Source organism: Hevea brasiliensis, chromosome 5 (genome assembly GCF_030052815.1).
Source record: "Hevea brasiliensis isolate MT/VB/25A 57/8 chromosome 5, ASM3005281v1, whole genome shotgun sequence".
Lineage (NCBI taxonomy): Eukaryota > Viridiplantae > Streptophyta > Magnoliopsida > Malpighiales > Euphorbiaceae > Hevea > Hevea brasiliensis.
This window is the reverse complement of record NC_079497.1, coordinates 111,034,565-111,044,874: the sequence shown is the minus strand read 5'-3', so window position 1 is coordinate 111,044,874 and position 10,310 is coordinate 111,034,565.

The window sequence follows — 10,310 nt, the reverse complement described above, 5'->3', positions numbered from 1 at the left end:
GGACTCACTAATGCACTAGCAGCCTTCATGGACTTGATGAACCGGGTGTTCAAGCCATTTTTGGACCGTTTTGTCATCGTATTCATAGATGACATTTTGGTATACTCTCGGACCGAGGAGGAACATGTGTGGCACTTGAGAATGGTGTTGCAGACTTTGAGGGAGCACCAGCTATATTCCAAATTTTCAAAATGTGAATTTTGGCTAGAAAGCATCTCATTCTTGGGACACGTGGTTTCTAGTGAAGGTATTCAAGTGAATCCCAAGAAAATTGAAGCTGTAACTGATTGGCTTAGGCCTACAACAGTCACTGAGGTGCGAAGTTTTTGGGCCTAGCTGGCTACTATAGGCGTTTTGTGTAGGATTTTTCCAGGATAGCGGCTCCCCTAACTAAGTTAACTCGGAAGAATGTTCCATTCATTTGGACAGATGACTGTGAGGAGAGTTTCCAAAAGCTTAAGGAGTGTCTAACCACCACTCCGGTGTTGACACTACCGATGAGTGGCGAAGGATATACCTTGTACTGTGACACCTCCAGAGTTGGCTTAGGGTGTGTTTTGATGCAGAATGGAAAAGTAGTGGCTTATGCTTCAAGGCAACTGAAGAGGCATGAGCAGAACTACCCCACCCATGATTTGGAAATGGCGGTTGTAGTTTTTGCACTAAAAATCTGGAGACATTACCTGTATGGTGAAGTGTGTGAGATATACACCGACCACAAGAGCTTGAAATACATCTTCCAACAGAGGGATTTAAACTTGAGACAGAGGAGATGGATGGAGCTTCTAAAAGACTATGATTGCACCATCCAGTACCACCCTGGGAAGGCCAATGTAGTAGCAGATGCTTTGAGCAGAAAATCTTCTGGTAGTTTGGCGCACATTTCAGCAGAGAAGAGATCGTTGATTCGGGAAGTACATGAGTTGATGGATCAAGGTTTAATCCTAGATCTTTCAGACGAGGGGGTATTGTTGGCTTATTTTTCAGTGAAGCCAGACTTACGAGACAGAGTTAGAGTTTCCCAGCACAGAGACTAACAATTGATGAAGATCATAGAAAGAGTACAGCAAGGTGAAGGTGGAGAGTTTGGATTTGCCAATGATGGCGCCCTTATGCAAGGTTCTAGGATATGTGTGCCCGATGTGGACAATCTCAGAAATGAAATCATGCGAGAGGCACACTATACACTGTACAATGTCCACCCAGGTTCCACTAAGATGTACCATGATGTGAAAGATAGCTATTGGTGGAATGGCATGAAGAGAGACATAGCAAACTTTGTATCCAAGTGCTTGACTTGTCAGAAGGTGAAGTTTGAACACCAGAGACTGTCAGGGAAGCTGCAAGAGCACCCTATCCCAGAATGGAAGTGGGAAATGATTACCATGGATTTTGTGACTGGGTTGCCTCGTACCACGCGAGGGTATGATTCGATATGGGTAATTGTAGACCGCCTAACTAAATCAGCTCATTTCTTGCCTGTAAAGACTAAATATTCTATTGCACAGTACGCCCGGCTCTACATTCGAGAAATAGTCAGATTGCATGGAGTTTCTGCTTCCATAATATCTGACAGAGGGCCCCAGTTCACTTCTCGATTTTGGAGGAAGTTGCAAGAGGCACTTAGCACACAGTTGAACTTTAGTATTGCTTTTCACCCTCAGAAAGACGGACAGTCTGAAAGGACAATCCAAACACTGGAAGACATGCTTCGCATGAGTGTTTTGGATTTTGGAGGTCAATGGGATGATCAGCTAGCTTTGGTAGAGTTTGCCTACAACAACAGTTACCATTCCAGCATAGGGATGGCACCCTATGAGGCACTATATGGAAGAAAGTGTAGGTCTCCTCTGTGTTGGACGGAAATGGGAGAAGCGAAGGTGCATGATGTAGACTTAGTGCAGTACACTTCAGAGATAGTTCCTCTAATCAGGGAACGATTGAAAACTTTTCAATGAGGCGTAAGAGTTATGCACGGACCCGGAAGGATGTGGAGTTTGCAGTAGGCGACTATGTATTCCTGAAGGTTTCTCTAATGAAGGGAGTCATGAGATTTGGGAAGAAGGGTAAGTTGGCACCTCGGTATATTGGACCTTTTGAGGTTACGGGTAGAGTTGGAGCAGTTGCCTACTGGTTGGAGCTACCACCCAACCTTTCTCATGTTCATCCTGTATTTCACATCTCCATGCTCAGGAAATATATTCCTGATCCTTCTCTTGTACTACAGCCGGATGTAATAGAATTAAAAGAAAACTTGACATTTGAGGAGCAACCTATAGCCATAGTGGACTACCAAGTGAGACAGCTAAGATCAAAACAGATCCCTATGGTTAAGGTTTTGTGGAGGAGCCAGTCAGTGGAAGAGTGCACCTGGGAGTCAGAACGGGACATGCGTAGCAAGTATCCTTATTTGTTCAATGTGTAATCCTGTACTTTATTCTGCCTTGTGTAAAAAATTCGAGGACGAATTTTCTATAAGGGGGGAAGAATGTAACACCCCTAATTTTTAAATTTATTATTTTTGGGTAATTATTGATATTTTATTTTATTCGAATTTTAGGAAATTATTTGAAATTTTTCGAATTTTAGAAATCGGGTCCAATTTTCCAAAAATAAAAACTTTGATAATTTTTAAAAATTAATTTAAAGACCACGTGGCAAAACTAAAAATATATTTGGAGTCTATGAATTTTTCTGAGTTTTCTAAAATTTTTTCGAAATTTTTGGATCTCATTTTCGGTCCCAAGGCAGAGTAAAAATTTAAAATTTTGCATCCTGAATCGAACCGGCTGAATCAAATCGGCCCGGATCGGATCAATTGAATCGGGCCGACTCCTTTTTCTTCTTCTTCTCCTCTCCCGCGCGCGTCCCGACCTTCCTCTCTCTCTCCCATTTTCTCTCTCCTCCCACCCGGCCACGGCTACCTCCCCGCCACCCCACTGGGCACCTCTGACATTGCACGAGCCCGGCAATCGTTGCACGAAGCGACGCGATGCGTGCGCGACCCTTCGACTTCCCGGCCGAAATCCGGCCGATCCGGCCACCAATCGGACCGGATCTTGTGTCTAAATCCATCTACTCATCGAGAGCTTTCCATATACACCAAGAACACCGAAATCCATCGAGCGGTTTGTCCAATTTTTGCCCGGGAAGTTTTAGCCCATTTTAACTTTTGGGCTAGATTTCTCGCAAACCGTGAACCCCATGAGAAAACCAAGAGTACCTGAGCGCTCCACTTGTCGAGAGCTTCGCGGCGATATAAATTTCAAAATTTTTCGACACCATTTTTCGGTGGGTCCCACGAAACTTCGCAGTATTTTTTCAAGCATTAAATGAGCTTAGAAAATTTTGTAAAAATTTTATACTAACCCCCGTGTTGTGGGCTTCGTGTTGGTATCTTCAATTAGCGGAAATTCGATAGTTATCTGGGTCTGTAAATTTCTGGCTAGACAAACCGGTCGTCAAAAAAGTCTCCGAATTGGATCGAGATTTTGGCTACCCCACCATTGTCAGACGTCCCGAGTGCGTCTCCTAAGTCGGAATAGGCATAGGTAAACCCGAACCTTACCTTTTCATAATTTTCTAGTGCTTAAATGAGATTAAAAATCCATAAAATATTCATGATAGCTCAGAAAATTATGATTCTTTTGCAATAGCCTAGTAATATTGCTAAGGACCGCGGGGCAAGGTTTTAGAATTTTTAGAGCTTATTTGGACAGTTTTTGCAAAAATGATCAATTATAAGAACTAAACTGTAAATTTACGTATTGTGATTGATGACTGTTTGGATGGGCCCAGGAGGGGCTGTGTGATATGATTGAGTTGTGGGTGTATGGTTGGTGACTATAGAAGTGCATTTTGAGCCCTTTTGCAGGTTGGGTAGGTCCTAGGTATAGGGGAGACTCTGCCGGATTTTCGGCACGACTTAGGACGTATTTGGTCTTTTCTTAGTTTGTATTGACTCAATTATATTAAATAATTGTAATGTAATTGTCAGGTGAGCCGGGACAGCCTTCTTCCTCCTCCCAGCCGCTACAGTGATCACTGTCAAGTCAGTGAGTAAATTATTAATTTTAATTGTAATTTCACTATTATTATATGTTCAAGCATGTCCATGCATCACTTATATGTATATATCTACGTAGTTAAACTCTAGGCAAGTTTTATGTTGCATTCATAACTGTTAAAGTGCCATGTATGTTGTTGTGGTAATTTGGAGCAGTGTGCGTGCGTTGGCGTGCGTGTGATGTGGTGTTGGCTATGGACAGGACGGGTGGACACGGCTTGAGATCTTCGCTGGGACCCGGTCCTTCGAGGGTAGTCATGGCTTGAGTTCTTCGCTGGGACCCCGATTTGGTTTATTAAGCGAAAGTCCGATTTGAGTTCTTCACTGGCACAGGTTGGATTTAAGAGAGCTGTATAGGGGATCAGCTCCCATATATTATGATTGATATTACTGGGTGTGTGAGTGCTCCAAATTACCTCTTTGCTGTCATGATGTGAAATTATTGCTGATATTGCATCTCACTCTACAGGGTGCATTAGTTTTAGATAGTTATAGAGATTATGGTTAAAATTGATATTTTACTCTCTGAGTCGAACGCTCACTCCTGTTCATTATTTTTCAGGCTAGAGGAGGATGTTATTGTGGTTAACCTGCTTTTCTCCTTCGTTGGTTGTCTATTAATATTTGTGTAATTTTATTAACTTTTAGAATTTTCGCATGTGTTAGAAGTATTTATTTGATTGGGTCTGTAATATTATTATCATGTTGGACCTATAGACGCATAATTTTATGCATGTTTGATGGGTTGGATGAGGGAGCTGAGCTCCCATTTATTTTATGATGATATGAGCATGTGGAGGGTGAGCTGAGCTCCCTAATTGATTATTTATTGTGTTTACAGGTCGGGTGAGTCAAAAACTCCCCGTTGAAAGGTCCATTTTATGGCCGGACTTTGTCCGGTTGTTTTCTTCAAATTAGGCCCAAATGGGCCTTAGAGTTTGATTAATGAATAGTTAGGCTTACTACGGGCCTCGGGGGCTTTAGGCTGGCCTAAGTCCTAGTGCCGGTCCGGCCCATGGGTTGGTCGTGACAGGGCCCCTCTCCCGATCTCTCCCATTCTAGAACCTTCCCTTCTATCCGATCTGCCTCAGTCAAAGCATTTAATTCTTTGGTTACCGATGCATCCGCTTTGGTTTTCGCCAGTAATAAATGCTCAGGCCCCCTATATATATGCCTCAGCGGGGAATCTCTCCCACATTCCATTTCTTTTCTTTCCATTTTCACTTCTCCTGTCCAAGTTTCTCCGATAACAATTCCAGCCATGGTAACCGCTTTTGATCTTTTTTCAATTGTTCTCTTCGTTCCTCGACTGAAAGTTTATGATCCCGGTGATCGAGAATCATAAGAACCACATCTGGTGACAGTGAGAGAAGCGGACTAATTTACCAATCAAGATCGAAAATGTCGATCGTACCGATCTCAAATCAGTCTATCGATATAATCGGTGAACTGATTTCGGGCGAGAGGACTACTAATTTCCCTCTAAATATCGGTGACCGCCTTTTGAAGTTCATTTGGCTCCTTACCACATCGGGTGTCCTGACTGCGGCTCGATTCTGGTCAATGACATCGACGATGACTCCTCATCATCATGAGAGTCATAGTCACTCCATCTGAGCTGTACATCTATCCGGTGCCTATGGTTGGCTTTCTGATCAAACACATCTTTTAATTCAGCCACAAGACTAGGCTTTGACATAAGTCCTTACTAGGTAGGATGTAGTGCCGATCTTTAGAGATCGCCCAAATGATGTAATTTGACATTTAATGATGTAATCCGATCTCTTGAGATCACCTAAATGATGTAATCTAACCTTTAATGAAGTAATCCGATCTCTTGAGATCGCCCAAATGGTGTAATCTGATCTTTTGGAAATGAAATGAAATTTTATTTAATTATTGCCTTGATTAATTTTCGATCTCTGATGTGCATGTCCGATCTGGTTCCTAACTAAATCACCCTTAGCCGATCTGTGACTCTGAACATTTACCTTATTTCGATGACCTTAGCTAGCTGATCTTATTTTATTTTATTTTTTGTGTTTCTGGAATCTTCCTGCGACGTGTCAGGAAAGCGGGTGGATTCCGCTAACCGATGCACAGCTTGGGGCTTTGTGAGCATTGAATGCTCACACTGGTATAAATAGGGGGAGGGTCTCTGAGTTGCTCCCCTATGCCATTTTCTGCACTCTGCTCGCAATTTCAACTTTCTCTCATTTCTTCAAGTTTTTCCGGCGCTGATCACACTCCGGTAAGGACTTTAATGCTTCTCTTACTTAAGCTTTTTATTTCTTTGAAAATGAGCGGCGTTGAGGGTCAAAGAGCGGCGAGCCCCCCTTCCGTCTATGTCTCGTGGTCATCAGATGAAGTCGAGGTGATTAGGTCGAGTGGGCGACCTGAGCCTCCTACAACCTCTGCTTCAGCCCATGGTCAAGCGGCACAATCAAGACGAATACTTCCTCTGGGAGAGAAAATCTTCCTGTGGATGAGCTGCCGTCAATCCTCCAAGAAACTGATCTACAGTCGATTAGTCAAGAGTACAACCTTTGAACCGACTCCTTCGAACTTATCAAATGCCATGGCGATCTCAGAGCTGATCACTTTTTCGATGAAAATGATGCGATCATGTTGTATGAAGAGCAATTAAAAGCTGAGCTTCGGTTTCCCCTTGATGACTTCTTCAAGGATGTTCTGAAGTTTCACCATGTAAGTGTAGCCCAAGTGCATCCAAACTCATGGCAAATTCTGGTGGCTTTCAGAGGCTTATGCCGGGCCAAAAAGCTCGATCCTATAGCGAAGGTGTTTGCTAAGCTGCATAGGCTTACTCGCTGAAAGGATGACGAGTACTGGTTCTTCCTGGAAAAACCGCATTGTGGGCTTTTTACCAATCTTCCCTCTTCACTGAAGAATTGGAAAAGTCGCTTCTTCATGCTGAGGAGCAAGATTTCGAATGGTTTCGAGGGTTTCCCCCGCAGCTGGCAATATCTGATCCCGCCAATTCCGAAGCATGTCACCCTGAGTAGGGACGAGGGTGTCATGGTGATGGAACTTAAGGATCTGGCGGCCACCCAGAAGTTCTCTTGCTTATATACGGTGATGGCCGAGCTGAAACATTGGATGATGCGGCTGATCACCGATGAAGGATAAGAGCTCCAGCTCTCTGACCTCGGCCCTGGTACCTTCCCCATCTCTGATCTCTGAATCTTAGCGAATTCACTGACTTTTCTTTACGCAGGTATGGCGAGCGGCGAGGCTTCCAAGGAGAGCCATAAGCAGAAGAGGGAGATCTCTAGAAAGGTACGGGAAATGAAGATCGCCGCAGCATCACAAACGCCAAGGCGGGATTCAGGAGAAGTGCCAGAGACTCATCCCGACCTTCGGTACAACTAGTCCCCGAAGTAGAGGTAGCTCTTTTTCCCCCTTGACAAAAAGAGCCACCACCTCCGCCTATTCCTTTGAGTGCTGAAGGGGGTCTTCCCAACCTACCGTGAGGACCCTTTCTACCGGCGCCCAGGTACTCATTCACTCTCTGGGGAAGAACCGATCTGTTCGGGAGAATCCAAGCTTGGCCAAAATTCTGGGCGCTACCATATGCCTTCAGGAGGATCGGAATAAGCTAACCTCAGGTAGCATTGACGATCTCCTGGCCCAGACGATGAGTTTGAGCGTAGAGAGCTTAGTGAACCACCATATAATCAGGAAAAAAGCTCATCTTCTGAGGCAGGAAATTCTAAAAGCTGTCAAGGATGCATCCTCTGCCCAAGCTCAGCTTTCATCCGCCCAAGATTATATTGCTGAACTCGAAGGTCGGATGAAGTCCTACGAGGATAAATTGGTCGAACAGGCTCATGAACTTGGAGAGGCTCGAGCGCTCTGAACTGCTGACATTGCTCGCCTCACTGAAGAACTCAGAGTGAAAGAAGAAGAGCTTGTGACGAGGGAAGCTGGTGCTTATGTGAACGCCCACGGCTACCTTTTGGCTGAGCTCAGGAGGCGTTATCCTGAGGAAGACTTCTTTTGGATGGTGGACCTGGCTCCTCAAGATGAAGAGGAGAGCTAGGAGGAATCAGAGAGAGAGAGAGGGAGAATGAGCGAAATGTATCGAAAGATCAGGTTGGGGGAGATCCTCCAGCCGAATGACTTGTAAATGTTTACCTTGGAATGAAATGAAGTCTTTTTGCTCAATTTCTTGTTGAGATCGGAAAATTTCCAAATTGTATGAGTACTTAAGTGTTTTGCACGCACTGGATGGTAAACTTTAAAAACAACCATTAACCAAAGTATGGGAGATCAGAAAAACATTATAGATAAGCTTGAGATCGGGCTAAGCCCCGACCAAACACCCGGTAAATCTTTAGAACATTGAAAGACTTGATTTGAATTTTAGGATCGGGATCATCAATAGACCGGACATAAACCTTTAGCTTTTTTTTTAAGAAATAGACCGGACATAAACCTTTTAACTTTATTTTAAGAAATAGATCGGACATAAACCTTTTAACTTTATTTTAAGAAACATCTGGAACACACAAGTGCGGGACCCGATTCTAGCATTAGCTTGATAATTTTCCACTACCTTTGTAAAGAGAGACCGGAGATGAGACTGAATGGCGTGGGGACCGAGTGTTGGTTTGATTCCCTTCGACGAGAGATTGGAAATGAGATTGGATGGCATGGAGACTTGACATTTGTTTGACCTCCTTTGATGAGAGATCGGAAAGCCATCGACTAGATGGGAGATCGGTCGAGTTAACAGAAAAATGTCGGGTGGGGATCGATTTCAAAGTTGATTGACTTCGGGGGTCAGCCAAAATATGGTGTCGACAGCTACCCCTCTTTACATAATTTCTATTAAAGGGAATGACATTTTCCATATAGGAATTATGTAAAGATTCAGACTCATATTTTGGACTATTGGTTTGAGAATCAAGAATTTGGCTTGAAAGTCAAAGTCAGAAACTAAAACCAACTTAGGTCAAGGACCCAAGATTGATAACAAAAATTTAAATGCTGAAAAATTAAAATCAACTTAGATCAAGGAACCAGAGGTTAATAGCAGAAGTTTTAATGCTGAAAAATTAAAATCAACTTGGATCAAGGAACCAGAGGTTGATAACAGGAAATTTAAATGCTGGAAAATTAAAATCAACTTGGATCAAGGAACCAGAGGTTGATGACAGAAATCTAAATGCTGAACAATTAAAGTCAATTTGGAACAATGAACCAGAGGTTGATAGCAAGAATTAAATGCAAGAAATTAAAATCAACTTAGATCGAGGATCCAGAGGTTGATGGCAGGAAATTAAAATCAACTTGGATCAAGGAACCAGAGGTTGATAGCAAGAAATCTAAATGCGAAAATAAAATCAATTTGAATCAAGGAACCAGAGGTTGATAGCAAGAAATCTAAATGCGAAAATAAAATCAATTTGGATCAAGGAACTAGAGGTTGATGACAGGAATTTAAAATCAACTTGGATTAAGGAACCAGAGGTTGATGACTGGAATTTAAAATCAACTTGGATCAAGGAACCATAGGTTCATAGCTAGAAATTTAAATGTGAAAATTAGAATAAACTTGGATCAAGGAACCAGAGGTTGATAGCAAGAAATTTAAATGCGAAAATTAAAATCAACTTGGATCAAGGAACTAGAGTTTGATAGCAAGAAATTTAAATGCGAAAATTAAAATCAACTTGGATCAAGGAACAAGAGGTTGATAGCAAGAAATTTAAATGCGAAAATTAAAATCAACTTGGATCAAGGAACAAGAGGTTGATAGCAAGAAATTTAAATGCGAAAATTAAAATCAACTTGGATCAAGGAACTAGAGTTTGATAGCAAGAAATTTAAATGCGAAAATTAAAATCAACTTGGATCAAGGAACCAGAGGTTGATTGTAAGGAATCTAAATGCGAAAATAAAATCAACTTGGATCAAGGAACTAGAGGTTGATGATAGGAATTTAAAATCAACTTGGATCAAGGAACCAGAGGTTGATGACAGGAATTTAAAATCAACTTGGATCAAGGAACCAGAGGTTGATAGCAAGAAATTTAAATGCGAAAATTAGAATCAACTTGGATCAAGGAACCAGAGGTTGATAGCAAGAAATTTAAATGCAAAAATTAAAATTAACTTGGATCAAGGAACCAGAGGTTGATAGCAAGAAATTTAAATGCGAAAATTAAAATCAACTTGGATCAAGGAACCAGAGGTTGATAGTAAGGAATTTAAAATAAAC